The sequence below is a fragment of the Rutidosis leptorrhynchoides genome, chromosome 7 (genome assembly GCF_046630445.1).
Source record: "Rutidosis leptorrhynchoides isolate AG116_Rl617_1_P2 chromosome 7, CSIRO_AGI_Rlap_v1, whole genome shotgun sequence".
NCBI lineage: Eukaryota > Viridiplantae > Streptophyta > Magnoliopsida > Asterales > Asteraceae > Rutidosis > Rutidosis leptorrhynchoides.
The window spans coordinates 367,441,714-367,457,302 of NC_092339.1; positions in this window are offsets into that span (position 1 = coordinate 367,441,714).

Consider the following 15,589-nt stretch of genomic DNA (forward strand, 5'->3'; position numbering starts at 1 on the left):
TAAGCAACTAATTGTGGACCACTAACATCGGACTGCTAACTACAGACTAAGAAAATATTAAAAGTATTAAAAGTATATATATATATATATACATATATATATATGTAACGATTACTTAAAAAGAAAATATGTTGATATATTATATATATGGTTAGGTTCGTGATATCTATCGGAGACCAAGTCGTGATAAATACCTTCAAGGCAAAAGTGAGTATATAGTCCCAATTTTAAACTCTAAATATTTCGGGATGAGAATACATGCATTTTATGATTTACGTTATGGACACAAGTGATTAAAAATATATATTCTACGTTGAGTTGTACCACTGGCATACTTCCCTGTAACTTGGTAACTATTATTTACATGAGGTATTATAAACGCGAATCCTGTTGATAGATCTATCGGGCCTGACAACTCCAACCGGACTGGACGACCAGTATTCAACGGTTGCACAGTACTTCTTTTCGGTAACTACACTTGTTACGGTGTAGTAAGATTTCATAATAAAGGGAATATGTGACGTTGATTAAATGTTAAGTATGGTTATCAAGTGCTCAACAACTTAGAATATTTTTATTAAAATGTTTATATATGAAATCTTGTGGTCTATATTTATAACGCTGCCGGCATTAAACCAATATCTCACCAACTTTATGTTGACGTTTTAAGCATGTTTATTCTCAGGTGATAACTAAAAGCTTCCGCTGCAACATGTTGAATTTAAGCAAGATCTTGAGTATGTATATTTGTGTCAAAAATAAAACTGCATATCGGAGGGTTTGTAATGTAAAATATGTTGGAAGTCGTATTGTTATTATCACATGTAAAGTTTGTAAGTCTAAGATTATCGCTAAACGATAATCATTATTAAGTTGTTTAAACCTTGTATTTGTAATAAAAGCTATGGTTTGTATTGTAAAAACGAATGCAGTTTTTGAAAAATGTCGCATATAGAGGTCAATACCTCGCAATGAAATCATATGTTATTGTAATCGTCCTTATGGTTAAGGTCGGGTTATGACATGTGGTATCAGAGCGTTGGTCTTAGAGAACCAGAAAATTTGCATTAGTGTGTCTTATCGAGTTTGTTAGGATGCATTAGTGAGTCTGGACTTTGACCGTGTTTGATTTAGAAAACTATTGCTTATCCCTGTTGGTTACAAAAAAATTAATATGTAAATATTATGTGATACTAACATGCTAGTTGTTATGTGATAGATGTCTAGCTTAGAACTTGTTATCACATTCAGCGACTCCGAACCAGAAACTTCAGATGGTGTTCCAGTCATTAACCTATCCGATGATGAAAACGACACCTTTGGGGAAGACTCACAAGTTCCGGATGAATCAATTGAAGAAGAACCGGAAAGTGATCCTGAGGAGGAAGAAATACAGGAAATTACGAAAGACAAGTTCGAACGAGGGAAGAAACGAAAGGCTACTGAAATGGAAAATCCAAATCCCGAGTCTAGAGAGGATGTTGTGGCACCAACTCCACCAGATACTTCCACACCTATTCCCGCTATTCCTATTAGTTCTATCCCGACATCCAGTTCTTCGGTTCCTCAGCCAAAACGCAGGGAGACAACCAGGAAAACCTTTAAGCGATTTCTTTGAACACAAATGCTTTGGGTTAAATGATGCGCTGTTGTTTTAAACCATGGGATCATATAATGTTTTGTATAATATTACTAGTGTGGTTTGCTTAATGTTTGATGTAAGATAAGCATATGTAAAATAGTGAAGTGTGAAATGCAATAATTTTCCATGGTTAAGTATTATTTGGGTGGTAGTAATTGATTTTCGTACTAAGCTATTAAGTATGAACTTTAACGGGTAGGTACTACCCTAGATATAATTATAAAACGCTAATAAGATGAAAAGGCTTTTATAATAATAACTGGTTCATATTATTAATAAGCTACGATGTACTGTAAATACATACTACATCTATAATATTCCATGTGAATAATTATTTTTTTATTCTTATTGAAGATTATGGCGCGATTGAACCGAATGACGGAACAAGAAATCCAGGAACTCATCAATCAGCGAGTGAATGACAGTATGTTATGGGTCGAGGCTGCAAGAGGGGCTGCAGTTAACCCAAATCCTCGTGTGGGGTGCACTTACAAAACTTTTCAAGGTTGCAAGCCCTCATCATTCAGTGGAACAGAAGGACCGATCGGTTTAACCCGGTGGATCGAAAAGATTGAGTCTGTGTTTAAAATCAGTGGTTGTATTGAGAAGGACATGACCAAGTATGCATCGTGCACCCTACAAGATAGTGCACTCACGTTGTGGAAAAACTATGTGAAGGCTGTAGGAGGAGATGTAGCTTATGATACTCCTTGGGAAGAATTCAAAACAATGCTAATCAACGAATATTGTCCAAGGAACGAGGTTAGGAAGTTGGAAGCTGAATTACGAAGCCTAAAAGCTGTTGGTACTGAACTCACCAACTACAATCAGCGATTCATGGAATTAGCTTTGCTATGTCCCGAATTGGTACCAACCGAAGAACGGAAGATTGAACTGTACAAAGACGGTTTGCCTAAAAAGTTCAAGGCAAATGTTACAGCATCCAAACCCAAGACTATTCATGAAGCTATCACCATGGCAAACGAATTGATAGACCAGATTATTCTGGATAAGAACACCGATGTCAAGACATCGGGAAACAAAAGAAAGTGGGAAGGTAATCATCAACAATCCAACAAGAAACAAGAAACCACGCAAGGTGCGGGTAGCGGTTCAAACTCAGGTTACAAAGGACGAAATCCTTTATGTAACAGATGCCACAAACATCACTCTGGTTATTGTAATGTGGTGTGCAACAATTGTAATCGAAAAGTTCATCTTGCTGAAGATTGTAGGGTTCCCGCTACAAATACAAACGGTAATAAGACTCCTGCCACCAATGCAAATAGAACTGCCTTGGCCACTGTTACTTGTTATGGGTGTGGGAAACATGTCATTATAAGAGTCAGTGCCCGAATCCAGAGAAGAATAATGGATCTGCACGTGGAAGAGCATTTGTTATTAATGCTAGAGAGGCGTGCGAAGACCCGGAGCTTGTTACGGGTACGTTTACCATTAATAACTTATCCGCATCTATTATATTTGATACTGGTGCCGATAGAAGTTACGTGTGTAGAGACTTTCACGCTAAATTAAATTGTTCATCATTACCTCTAGATGCTAGGTACATGATTGAGTTAGCTAATGGTAAACTAATTAAAGCCAATAAAATTTGCCGTGATTGTAAAATAAATTTAGCCGGAGAAATATTTAAGATTGATTTGATACCCGTAGAATTAGGAAGTTTTGATGTAATAGTCGGCATGGACTGGATGTCCAAAATAGGAGCTGAAGTTGTGTGCGCCAAGAAGGCAATTCGCATTCCTCGTAAGGATAAAACGCCAGTAATGATTTATGGAGAGAAGGGTAACTCAAAGCTAAAACTCATTAGTTGTTTGAAAGCTCAAAAGTGCTTGAAGAAAGGGTGCTATGCTATCTTAGCATATGTTAATAAAGTCGAAACGAAGGAAAAAGTGAAGACCATCAACGACGTGCCTATGGCAAGAGATTTTCCTGAAGTATTTCCGGAAGAGTTACCAGGATTACCTCCATTTAGATCTGTAGAATTTCAAATAGATCTAGTACCAGGAGCTGCACCAGTGGCTCGTGCTCCATATAGACTTGCACCATCTGAGATGAAAGAGTTACAAAGCCAGTTACAAGAATTACTGGACCGTGGTTTCATTCGACCGAGCACTTCACCGTGGGGAGCTCCGATTTTATTCGTCAAGAAGAAAGATGGATCTTTCCGAATGTGTATAGATTATCGTGAATTAAATAAGTTAACTATCAAGAATCGGTATCCACTACTGAGAATTGATGACTTATTTGATCAATTGCAAGGATCATGTGTTTACTCAAAAATCGACCTAAGGTCGGGCTATCATCAACTACGCGTCAAAGAAGAAGATATTCCGAAAACTGCTTTTCGGGCACGCTACGGTCATTATGAATTTTTGGTCATGCCGTTTGGATTAACGAATGCGCCAGCTGTATTCATGGACCTCATGAATCGAGTTTGTAGTCCGTATTTAGATAAGTTTGTTATCGTTTTCATTGACGATATTCTTATCTATTCCAAGAGTGAGCAAGAGCATGAGCAGCATTTAAGATTGGTATTAGAATTGTTAAGAAAAGAACAATTATACGCCAAATTTTCTAAGTGTGCGTTTTGGTTAAAAGAAGTGCAATTTCTTGGTCATGTTGTTAGTAGCAAAGGAATTCAGGTTGACCCAGCTAAAATTGAGGCCATTGAAAAATGGGAGACTCCTAAGACACCAACACAGATACGCCAATTTTTGGGTTTAGCCGGTTATTATAGAAGGTTTATTCAAGATTTTTCCCGAATAGCTAAACCATTGACAGCGTTAACACAAAAAGGGAAGAAGTACGAATGGACCTTTGAGCAGGAGAGTGCATTTCAATTACTCAAGAAGAAGTTGACCACGGCACCTATTTTATCGTTACCTGAAGGGAACGATGATTTTGAGATATATTGTGACGCTTCGCGACAAGGTTTTAGTTGCGTCCTTATGCAACGAAAGAAAGTTATTGCATACGCATCCCGACAATTGAAGATTCACGAGCGGAATTATACGACGCATGATCTAGAATTGGGGGCAGTAGTGTTTGCATTGAAGATATGGAGACACTATTTATATGGAGTTAAATGCACTGTGTTTACTGATCATAAAAGCCTTCAACATATCTTCGATCAGAAACAGCTAAACATGAGGCAACGTAGGTGGGTAGAGCTGATAAACGACTATGATTGTGAGATTCGCTATCATCCCGGGAAAGCGAATGTAGTGGCCGACGCTCTAAGCAGAAAGGAACGGGAACCAATTCGAGTACGAGCAATGAACATAAAAATTCGCATGAATCTCAACTCACAAATCAAAGAGGCTCAACGAGAAGCTCTTACTAAAGAAAACATAGGAAATGAAATAATGAAGAAGTATGAGAAGCAACTCATTATGCGGGAAGACGGAATTCGATATTTTGCAAACCGTATTTGGGTACCGAAGTTGGGTGGATTAAGGAAGTTGATATTGAATGAGGCACATAAGACAAGATACTCGATACATCCTGGAGTTGGAAAGATGTATCAAGATCTTAAGACGCATTATTGGTGGCCTAATTTGAAGACAGACGTTGCAACATATGTTGGGGAATGTTTAACTTGTTCCAAAGTCAAAGCAGAACACCAGAAGCCGTCAGGGTTACTTCAACAACCAGAAATCCCAGAATGGAAATGGGACGGTATTACCATGGATTTCATCACAAAGTTACCTAAGACTGCCTGGGGTTATGACACCATTTGGGTAATAGTTGATCGTCTCACCAAATCTGCACATTTCTTGCCTATAAAGGAAACGGATAGAATGGAGAAACTATTACAATTATACATAAAGGAAATTGTTTCAAGGCATGGAATACCTATTTCCATTATATCCGATCGTGATAGTAGATTTACATCAAAGTTTTGGCAATCACTACAGGAGGCCCTGGGAACTCGTTTGGATATGAGCACCGTATATCATCCACAAACTGACGGGCAGAGTGAAAGAACAATTCAGACTCTTGAAGACATGCTCAGGGCATGTGTGATCGATTTTGGAAACGGATGGGATAAATATCTACCATTAGCAGAATTCTCGTATAATAACAGTTATCATGCTAGCATTAAAGCTGCACCATTCGAAGCACTGTATGGAAGGAAGTGTAGATCCCCTATCTGTTGGAATGAAGTAGGAGATCGACAATTAACTGGTCCCGAGATCATACACGAAATGACTGAGAAGATAGTGCAAATCAAGGAGAGATTGAAAACAGCCCGTAGTCGCCAAAAGAGCTACGCCGATGTCCGAAGGAAACCGTTAGAGTTTCAGATCGGTGACATGGTTATGTTAAAGGTGTCACCTTGGAAAGGTGTAATACGTTTTGGAAAAAGAGGTAAACTGAACCCAAGGTATGTAGGCCCGTTCAAGATCATCGAACGCATTGGACTGGTAGCTTATCGACTCGAATTACCACAACAACTCGCCGGAGTACATAATACATTTCACGTTTCAATCCTTAAGAAGTGTCTTGCAAAGGAAGACCTTACCATTCCTCTTGAAGAAATCCAAGTCGACGAGAAACTACAATTCATAGAAGAACCAGTCGAAATCATGGACCGTGAAGTTAAACAACTCAAGCAGAGCAACATACCAATCGTTAAGGTTCGTTGGAATTCTCGAAGGGGTCCCGAGTTTACTTGGGAACGAGAGGATCAGATGAAACAAAAGTACCCACATTTGTTTCCCGAGAACGCAAAATAGGTACAATTTTAAAATTTCGGGACGAAATTTATTTAACGGGTAGGTACTGTAACGACCCGGATTTTTCCGATCATTTTATACCTATGAGATTAATATTTACATAAATTAAACCTTACCAACATGATAAGTAATCTAAATTGTTGAGATTTATGTTTTTAAAAAGAGTTTTACACAACGTTTGACCGTCCAATTTGACCGATGACATCACGAACTATATAACAAATGATAATTATACGTTTGTGTATATATATGTATTTATATATATTTAACATGATCTAAGAATGGTTTAACATCTTATTGTGTACTAATAACAATAAGTTATAAGTATATTTTGAAACTACTAACTTAAGTTTTCAAAACGATAACTATACGTAATGTTCTTCGACATAAATACTTATAACCTACAATACTTATACATGCATCGTATAGATATGTATTTTATCACTTTTAAAGGGCTTACATACATAAAACAATATAAGTATATTTACAAAAGATAGCTATATTTGAATCCTCGTTCCGTTTTCTCAAAGATTTCTATACGTACACCTAGGGTATAGGTACCCGTATCATACCCATCTTCTAGATGTATTTACTATTGGTATATACACATCAAATCAACCTTTTAATCAATCATGTTACTGCCCTAGGTATAAGGTAATTAGAATTTGGAAGTTTATTGACTAATTACATAAGATAACAAACTAAAAATTTTGTCTTGTCTACCTTAAATCACGTTTTTAAAGGGGGGTATGGGATCATCATTTTGATTCAAATTTTACTTCCATCTCTTAGCTAAAAACACACATCCTCATGAGCCTTAAACACCTTAACCATCTCAGCCCACAACCATGAAGATCTAGCTTCAAAAACAACAATTAAACATCATAAGAAAACCTTTCCAAGAACACTTCAAAAATCCTTCCAAATTTACAAGTTTACTTCCAACCTTTTGATCCAACTCCACCACTCTTTTGGTTCTAAGATTTTTCTCATCTTTTACAGTAACTTTGTCCAAGTAACTTGAGGTAGTAACCTTGTTCATAACCTTATTCGATTCATATTTATATAGCTATCTTATTTTGTGTTGTAAAATTTTAACAACAAGAACATAGTTTGAATGATTTCAAACTTGTTTGCAAACTAAATAGATCCTTCTAACTTAACTTTTAAAACACTTCAAGACCTGTAATATATCATAATGATATGCTAACTTAACAAGATATAACTTGGTTTTACAAAGAACATCTTAAAAACTGAATCTACGTCGTCGGAGTGCAACCGGGGGCTGTTTTGGGTTGGATAATTAAAAACCATCTTAAGCTTTGAATTGGAAGTTTATGTTCTGGAAAAATGATATTTTTTATGAATATGTTAACACATAAAAATTTCATGGTTTAACTCAAAGTGTAAGTATTTTTAGAAAAATAATCATTAAATGTTGTTTTTATGATGGAAAATGATCACTTTCATAAGTTTCACCAAAGTTTGACCTATAACCTGTGATTTCGAATACAACCTAAGGTATTTTCAGTTCATATTCTTAAAATTTGACTCGATCCAAGGAAGTGGCAAGTTGAACCAACAAAAACGGAGTTGTAATGAAGAAACTACGACTAAAACAAGATCGGGTATCCGAAGCTAGTTTAGCTACGAAAATATTTGGAGAAAAATTAAATTAATCATATATTTCTAATTAATATGATATTTCATATATATTTACTTATGATTTGATTTTATATATTTCAGGACCACCCGTAAACAACACGAGAAGATTAATCATAAGACCTCATGATTGTACGCAACACGTCATTTGACAACATGGTACCATGGGTCAAGATTAATTCTGATCAATACGAATACGTTGGGGTATTTATTTATTTTATTTAAGCAACTAATTGTGGACCACTAACATCGGACTACTAACTACAGACTAAGAAAATATTAAAAGTATTAAAAGTATATATATATATATATATATATATATATATATATATATATATATATATATATATATATATATATATATATAACGATTACTTAAAAAGAAAATATGTTGATATATTATATATATGGTTAGGTTCGTGATATCTATCGGAGACCAAGTCGTGATAAATACCTTCAAGGCAAAAGTGAGTATATAGTCCCACTTTTAAACTCTAAATATTTCGGGATGAGAATACATGCATTTTATGATTTACGTTATGGACACAAGTGATTAAAAATATATATTCTACGTTGAGTTGTACCACTGGCATACTTCCCTGTAACTTGGTAACTATTATTTACATGAGGTATTGTAAACGCGAATCATGTTGATAGATCTATCGGGTCTGACAACCCCAACCGGACTGGACGACCAGTATTCAACGGTTGCACAGTACTTCTTTTCGGTAACTACACTTGGTACGGTGTAGTAAGATTTCATAATAAAGGGAATATGCGACGTTGATTAAATGTTAAGTATGGTTATCAAGTGCTCAACAACTTAGAATATTTTTATTAAAACGTTTATATATGAAATCTTGTGGTCTATATTTATAACGCTGCCGACATTAAACCTATATCTCACCAACTTTATGTTGACGTTTTAAGCATGTTTATTCTCAGGTGATAACTAAAAGCTTCCGCTGCAACATGTTGAATTTAAGCAAGATCTTGAGTATGCATATTTGTGTCAAAAATAAAACTGCATATCGGAGGATTTGTAATGTAAAATATGTTGGAAGTCATATTGTTATTATCACATGTAAAGTTTGTAAGTCTAAGATTATCGCTAAACGATAATCATTATTAAGTTGTTTAAACCTTGTATTTGTAATAAAAGCTATGGTTTGTATTGTAAAAACGAATGCAGTTTTTGAAAAATGTCGCATATAGAGGTCAATACCTCGCGATGAAATCATATGTTATTGTAATCGTCCTTATGGTTAAGGTCGGGTTATGACAGTATGTAGCGCAGCCTGTACTGCGGCTATGTTTGAAGCTATAAAAGTACGGAATTCCTCTTCATTCATATTCATGGTGTGTCGAGTAGTCGGTGTCATTTCCTTCAAAATAGTCAAATGGAACAAGTTAATCATACAGAATATTAAGAGTAGTTAATAGTATTTCGTAGCATAATATGAACTCATTTATAAAAGCTTTTTCTTCATATTAGCGTTTTATAAGTTTAAATTCGGGTAGTACCTACCCGTTAAGTTCATACTTAGTAGCTAATATACAATTCAACTACTACAATTCTATATGAAAAACTGATTATAATAATATTTCGCGTTCAAACTTTTATACAATATTTTACAAACTTACAATACCGCTTATTTTACATAAAGCATGAAATATAGCACACAATAACTTTGATACAAGATAATTGTGAAGATAATTCTAGCTAGTACACAAATCGTTCAGCAAAGGCAATAAAGACACGTAATTCATACGTCCAGAAACAAGTCATGCATTCTGGTTTTACTAGGACTACTTCCCATCCTTGGTCTTGTGGAACATAACCGTTATGGCCGTTGATAAGACAGCGTGTTGTAACGTCGTCAAAGGGACGAGGGTTACGTAATGACCAACAGTCTCGTAATAACCTAAAAACCTCATTTCTTACCCCAATTACCGACTCCGTCACTTGTGGAAACGTTTTGTTTAATAGTTGTTGCCCGATGTTCTTTTTCTCACTTTGGTGAGAACCGAACATTACTAACCCTTAAGCATAGCATGCTTCTTTATGTTGCATGTTAGCCGCTTTTTCTAAATCATGAAGTCCTATATTCGGATACATTGAGTCAAAATAATTTCTTAACCCGTTGCGTAAAATAGCATTTGGGTTCCCCGCAATATATGCGTCAAAGTAAACACATCGTAACTTATGAGTTTCCCAATGTGATATCCCCCATCTTTCAAACGAAAGTCTCTTATAAACCAAGACATTCTTGGAACGTTCTTCGAATGTCTTACAAACTGATTTCGCCGTAAATAGTTGTGCCGAAGAATTCTGACCGACTCTAGACAAGATTTCATCAATCATGTCTCCGGGTAGGTCTCTTAAAATATTGGGTTGTCTATCCATTTTGTGTTTTTATACTGTAAAATAGACAAGAGTTAGATTCATAAAAAAAATACTTATTAATACAAGCAATTTTTACATATATCATAAAGCATAAGCACACTATATTACATATATTACACCACACGAATACAACTATCTTATTCCGACTCGCTCGTTTCTTCTTCTTCGGTTTTGGTTCGTTTTGCCAAGTTTCTAGGGATATATGATGTTCCCCTAATACGAGCTGTCGTTTTCCACAACGGTTTAGAAAAACCTGGTGGTTTAGAGGTTCTCGGGTCATTGTTACAACTTAAGGGCTTCGAGGGTTGACGATACATATAAAGTTCATCGGGGTTGGAATTAGATTTCTCTATTTTTATGCCCTTTCCCTTATTATTTTCTTTTGCCTTTTTAAATTCAGTTGGGGTAATTTCTATAACATCATCGGAATTCTCGTCGGAATCCGATTCATCGGAGAATTGGTAATCCTCCCAATATTTTGCTTCCTTGGCGGAAACACCATTGACCATAATTAACCTTGGTCGGTTGGTTGAGGATTTTCTTTTACTTAACCATTTTATTATTTCCCCCACTGGTTCTATTTCTTCTTCCGGTTCCGATTCTTCTTCCGGTTCTGACTCTTCTTCCGGTTCCTCTTCGGGAACTTGTGAATCAGTCCACGAATCATTCCAATTTACATTTGACTCTTCATTATTATTAGGTGAGTCAATGGGACTTGTTCTAGAGGTAGACATCTATCACATAATATCAAACGCGTTAAGAGATTAATATATCACATAATATTCACATGTTAAAAATATATAGTTTCCAACAAAATTTGTTAAGCAATCATTTTTCACGTAAACACGGTCGAAGTCCAGACTTACTAATGCATCCTAACAAACTCGATAAGACACACTAATGCAAAATTCTGGTTCTCTAAGACCAACGCTCGGATACCAACTGAAATGTCCCGTTCTTATTGATTAAAAACGTTCCATATTAATTGATTTCGTTGCGAGGTTTTGACCTCTATATGAGACGTTTTTCAAAGACTGCATTCATTTTTAAAACAAACCATAACCTTTATTTCATAAATAAAGGTTTAAAAAGCTTTACGTAGATTATCAAATAATGATAATCTAAAATATCTTGTTTACACACGACCATTACATAATGGTTTACAATACAAATATGTTACATCGAAATCAGTTTCTTGAATGCAGTTTTTACACAATATCATACAAACATGGACTCCAAATCTTGTCCTTATTTTAGTATGCAATAGCGGAAGCTCTTAGTATTCACCTGAGAATAAACATGCTTTAAACGTCAACAAAAATGTTGGTGAGTTATAGGTTTAACCTATATATATCAAATCATAACAATAGACCACAAGATTTCATATTTCAATACACATCCCATACATAGAGATAAAAATCATTCATATGGTGAACACCTGGTAACCGACATTAACAAGATGCATATATAAGAATATCCCCATCATTCCGGGACACCCTTCGGATATGATATAAATTTCGAAGTACTAAAGCATCCGGTACTTTGGATGGGGTTTGTTAAGCCCAATAGATCTATCTTTAGGATTCGCGTCAATTAGGGTGTCTGTTCCCTAATTCTTAGATTACCAGACTTAATAAAAAGGGGCATATTCGATTTCGATAATTCAACCATAGAATGTAGTTTCACGTACTTGTGTCTATTTTGTAAATCATTTATAAAACCTGCATTTATTCTCATCCCAAAAATATTAGATTTTAAAAGTGGGACTATAACTCACTTTCACAGATTTTTACTTCGTCGGGAAGTAAGACTTGGCCACTGGTTGATTCACGAACCTATAACAATATATACATATATATCAAAGTATGTTCAAAATATATTTACAACACTTTTAATATATTTTGATGTTTTAAGTTTATTAAGTCAGCTGTCCTCGTTAGTAACCTACAACTAGTTGTCCACAGTTAGATGTACAGAAATAAATCTATAAATATTATCTTGAATCAATCCACGACCCAGTGTATACGTATCTCAGTATTGATCACAACTCAAACTATATATATTTTGGAATCAACCTCAACCCTGTATAGCTAACTCCAACATTCACATATAGAGTGTCTATGGTTGTTCCGAAATATATATAGATGTGTCGACATGATAGGTCGAAACATTGTATACGTGTCTATGGTATCTCAAAATTACATAATATACAATACAAGTTGATTAAGTTATGGTTGGAATAGATTTGTTACCAATTTTCACGTAGCTAAAATGAGAAAAATTATCCAATCTTGTTTTACCCATAACTTCTTCATTTTAAATCCGTTTTGAGTGAATCAAATTGCTATGGTTTCATATTGAACTCTATTTTATGAATCTAAATAGAAAAAGTATAGGTTTATAGTCGGAAAAATAAGTTACAAGTCGTTTTTGTAAAGGTAGTCATTTCAGTCGAAAGAACGACGTCTAGATGACCATTTTAGAAAACATACTTCCACTTTGAGTTTAACCATAATTTTTGGATATAGTTTCATGTTCATAATAAAAATCATTTTCCCAGAATAACAACTTTTAAATCAAAGTTTATCATAGTTTTTAATTAACTAACCCAAAACAGCCCGCGGTGTTACTACGACGGCGTAAATCCGGTTTTACGGTGTTTTTCGTATTTTTAGGTTTTAAATCATTAAGTTAGCATATCATATAGATATATAACAAGTGTTTAGTTGATTTTAAAAGTCAAGTTAGAAGGATTAACTTTTATTTGCGAACAAGTTTGGAATTAACTAAACTATGTTCTAGTGATTACAAGTTTAAACCTTCGAATAAGATAGTTTATATGTATGAATCGAATGATGTTATGAACATCATTACTGCCTCAAGTTCCTTGGATAAACCTACTGGAAATGAGAAAAATAGATCTAGCTTCAAAGGATCCTTGGATGGCTTGAAAGTTCTTGAAGCAGAATCATGACACGAAAACAATTTCAAGTAAGATTTCCACTCGAAATAAGATTGTTATAGTTATAGAAATTGAATTAAAGTTTGAATATGATTATTACCTTGTATTAGAAAGATAACCTACTATAAGTAACAAAGGTTTCTTGATCTTGGATGATTACTTGGAATGGATTTAGAAAACTTGGAAGTAAACTTGCAATCTTGGAAGTATTCTTGATTTTATGAAACTACAACTTTTGGAATTTATGAAGAATACTTATAACTTGAAGATAGAACTTGAGAGAGATCAATTAGATGAATAAAATTGAAGAATGAAAGTGTTTGTAGGTGTTTTTGGTCGTTGGTGTATGGATTAGATATAAAGGATATGTAATTTTGTTTTCATGTAAATAAGTCATGAATGATTACTCATATTTTTATAATTTTATGAGATATTTCATGCTAGTTGCCGAATTATGGTTCCCACATGTGTTAGGTGACTCAAATGGGCTGCTAATATCTGATCATTGGAGTGTATATATCAATAGTACATACATCTAAAAGCTGTGTATTGTACGAGTACGAATACGGGTGCATACGAGTAGAATTGTTGATGAAACTGAACGAGGATGTAATTGTAAGCATTTTTGTTAAGTAGAAGTATTTTGATAAGTGTCTTGAAGTCTTTCAAAAGTGCATGAATACATATTAAAACACTACATGTATATACATTTTAACTGAGTCGTTAAGTCATCGTTAGTCGTTACATGTAAATGTTGTTTTGAAACCTTTAGGTTAACGATCTTGTTGAATGTTGTTAACCCATTGTTTATTATAACAAATGAGATGTTAAATTGTTATATTATCATGATATTATGATATATAATATATCTTAGTATGATATATATACAGTTAAATGTCGTTACAACGATAATCGTTACATATATATCTCGTTTCGAAATCATTAAGTTAGTAGTCTTATTTTTACATATGTATTTCATTGTTAATACACTTAATAATATATTTACTTATCATTTAACATAATTAACCAAGTGTATCAATATCTTAATATGATTCATATGTACCTAGTAAGACGTTGTTATAACGATAATCGTTATATATATCGTTTTCGAGTTTCTTAAATTAATAGTCTCATTTTTATGTATATAACTCATTGTTAAAATACCTAATGAGATACATACTTATAATAAAATCATTTTAACTATATATATAACCATATATATGTCATCGTATAGTTTTTACAAGTTTTAACGTTCGTGAATCACCGGTCAACTTGGGTGGTCAATTGTCTATATGAAACCTATTTTAATTAATCAAGTCTTAACAAGTTTGATTGCTTAACATGTTGGAAACACTTAATCATGTAAATAACAATTTCATTTAATATATATATAAACATGGAAAAGTTCGGGTCACTACAAAGAACACCTTAAAACTAAACATACGCCGTCATAGATCTTCGGGGACTGTTTTGGGTTTAATTTTGAAAACCTATCTTAAACTTTGAATTAAGAGTTTTCCTTCTGTAATAAATGTTATTTCATATGGATATGAAACATATCCAAAAATCATGGTTAAACTCAAAGTGAAAGTATGTTTTTTCAAAATGGTCATCAAGACGTCGTTCTTTCGACTGAAATAACTACCTCTTACAAAATGACTTGTAACTTGTAAGATCCTGTTTTCTTTTTGGGTTTGGACGTCGTCCAAACATTTGGGACGCCGTCCCACATTGAAGATCTGGACGCCGTCCAACAGTTAGGGACGCCGTCCTAGTTTGAAGACCTGGACGCCGTCCAACATTTTGGGACGCCGTCCAGGATGGCTGGCAGGCATGTCTTTTTGCTTTTAGATATTTTAGATGGGTAAATTGGTAATTTCACTTGGTGGACGAATTAAAGGCCTTAGGATCAGTTTGGTGAGCTCATTACTTCATTTCTCAACCACCAAACATCATCCATTCATTCTAGAGAGAGAAGGGGTGGTTAAGTGTGAGAAAGCTTAAATCGGGGAAGAAGAAGCTCATTTCGGGTTAGAACTCGGGAGTTAAAGTTGTTCATCTCCTCCTTAGCTACGTTTTAATTGTTGTGGTAAGCCCTAAACTTGATTACCTTAGTTTAATATGTTTAAGGGTTAGGGTTTGGGTTAGTATTG